Source organism: Labrus bergylta, chromosome 13, assembly GCF_963930695.1.
Source record: "Labrus bergylta chromosome 13, fLabBer1.1, whole genome shotgun sequence".
NCBI classification, from domain to species: Eukaryota; Metazoa; Chordata; class Actinopteri; order Labriformes; family Labridae; genus Labrus; species Labrus bergylta.
The window spans coordinates 467,878-470,377 of NC_089207.1; the positions used below are offsets into that span (position 1 = coordinate 467,878).

Genomic DNA, 2,500 nt, shown 5'->3' on the forward strand with positions numbered 1-2,500 from the left:
TTGTGTGTTGATAACCTCCTGCTGTAACGCCACAATTTCCCAGTTTGGGATCAATATAGTCATTCTATTCTATTCTATTCTATTCTATTCTATTCTATTCTATTCTATATTCTATCTGAAAAGCTTTTTCACACCGCGAGTCACACGCACACATTCACACGCTGATGGTAGAGGCTGCTGAGTAAAGAGTCCATCAGTATTAACTCATCCATTCACACACTGATGGTAGAGGCTGCTGAGTAAAGAGTCCATCAGTATTAACTCATCCATTCACACACTGATGGTAGAGGCCGCTGAGTAAAGAGTCCGTCAGTATTAACTCATCCATTCACACACTGATGGTAGAGGCCGCTGAGTAAAGAGTCCATCAGTATTAACTCATCCATTCACACACTGATGGTAGAGGCCGCTGAGTAAAGAGTCCATCAGTATTAACTCATCCATTCACACACTGATGGTAGAGGCCGCTGAGTAAAGAGTCCGTCAGTATTAACTCATCCATTCACACACTGATGGTAGAGGCCGCTGAGTAAAGAGTCCATCAGTATTAACTCATCCATTCACACACTGATGGTAGAGGCCGCTGAGTAAAGAGTCCGTCAGTATTAACTCATCCATTCATACACTGATGGTAGAGGCCGCTGAGTAAAGAGTCCGTCAGTATTAACTCATCCATTCACACACTGATGGTAGAGGCCGCTGAGTAAAGAGTCCGTCAGTATTAACTCATCCATTCACACACTGATGGTAGAGGCCGCTGAGTAAAGAGTCCGTCAGTATTAACTCATCCATTCATACACTGATGGTAGAGGCCGCTGAGTAAAGAGTCCGTCAGTATTAACTCATCCATTCACACACTGATGGTAGAGGCCGCTGAGTAAAGAGTCCGTCAGTATTAACTCATCCATTCACACACATTCACACACTGATGGTAGAGGCTGCTGAGTAAAGAGTCCATCAGTATTAACTCATCCATTCACACACTGATGGTAGAGGCCGCTGAGTAAAGAGTCCATCAGTATTAACTCATCCATTCACACACTGATGGTAGAGGCCGCTGAGTAAAGAGTCCGTCAGTATTAACTCATCCATTCATACACTGATGGTAGAGGCCGCTGAGTAAAGAGTCCGTCAGTATTAACTCATCCATTCACACACTGATGGTAGAGGCCGCTGAGTAAAGAGTCCGTCAGTATTAACTCATCCATTCACACACTGATGGTAGAGGCCGCTGAGTAAAGAGTCCGTCAGTATTAACTCATCCATTCATACACTGATGGTAGAGGCCGCTGAGTAAAGAGTCCGTCAGTATTAACTCATCCATTCACACACTGATGGTAGAGGCCGCTGAGTAAAGAGTCCGTCAGTATTAACTCATCCATTCACACACATTCACACACTGATGGTAGAGGCTGCTGAGTAAAGAGTCCATCAGTATTAACTCATCCATTCACACGCTGATGGTAGAGGCTGCTGAGTAAAGAGTCCATCAGTATTAACTCATCCATTCACACACTGATGGTAGAGGCTGCTGAGTAAAGAGTCCATCAGTATTAACTCATCCATTCACACACTGATGGTAGAGGCTGCTGAGTAAAGAGTCCATCAGTATTGACTCATCCATTCACACACTGATGGTAGAGGCTGCTGAGTAAAGAGTCCATCAGTATTAACTCATCCATTCATACACTGATGGTAGAGGCTGCTGAGTAAAGAGTCCATCAGTATTAACTCATCCATTCACACACTGATGGTAGAGGCTGCTGAGTAAAGAGTCCATCAGTATTGACTCATCCATTCAGTATTGACTCATCCATTCACACACTGATGGTAGAGGCCGCTGAGTAAAGAGTCCATCAGTATTAACTCATCCATTCACACACTGATGGTAGAGGCCGCTGAGTAAAGAGTCCATCAGTATTAACTCATCCATTCACACGCCGCTGTGTGATCAAACCCCCGACCCTCCGCTTGAGAGACGACCGACTCTTGCCGCCCCACAACTGTTGATAGATTTACTTCAGACATCTTGGCGTGCGCTGGCAGTTCAGTGAAGTCTCACAGTAACTGAAACATTGTATTTAAGGTGATGAGGCAGGAGCTGATCCTTTTGTAGAAGGATTATTTTCACTATTTTCAGTTTTTGGTAAGATGCAAAAAAGAAAGAAAAAGTGTATGAACTGAGAGTCTGTGGCCCCTTTCCGAATATCCACAGTTCAGTAGGCAGTACTATTCAGTAGGAGTTTCAGTAGACTGAACCCTCGTGGTCATTCAGTGGTTATTTTTTGGGTCCACCTCAGTATACTGAACATTTCAGTATGGATACTAACTTCCTGGTTTCATGCAGTATGGATCAGATGCGTGCTTTCAGGAAATGAATTGTATTTTACCCACAATGCTGTGCGAAATTAAACGTAAATCGTCACATCATGTCTGCCTCCAAATCAAAACAAACGAGCGTGGATTAATTTAATCAGTTTTTAATCTTAATTTAAAGTCG

General features: G+C 43.6%; 1 protein-coding gene across 1 annotated transcript in view; it reads left to right on the forward strand.

The window, feature by feature from the left end:
* The window catches only part of kalrna (kalirin RhoGEF kinase a), a 140,689-nt gene that overhangs the window by 71,133 nt on the left and 67,056 nt on the right, over nucleotides 1-2,500 (forward strand). The gene's annotated exons all lie outside the window — the stretch shown is intronic.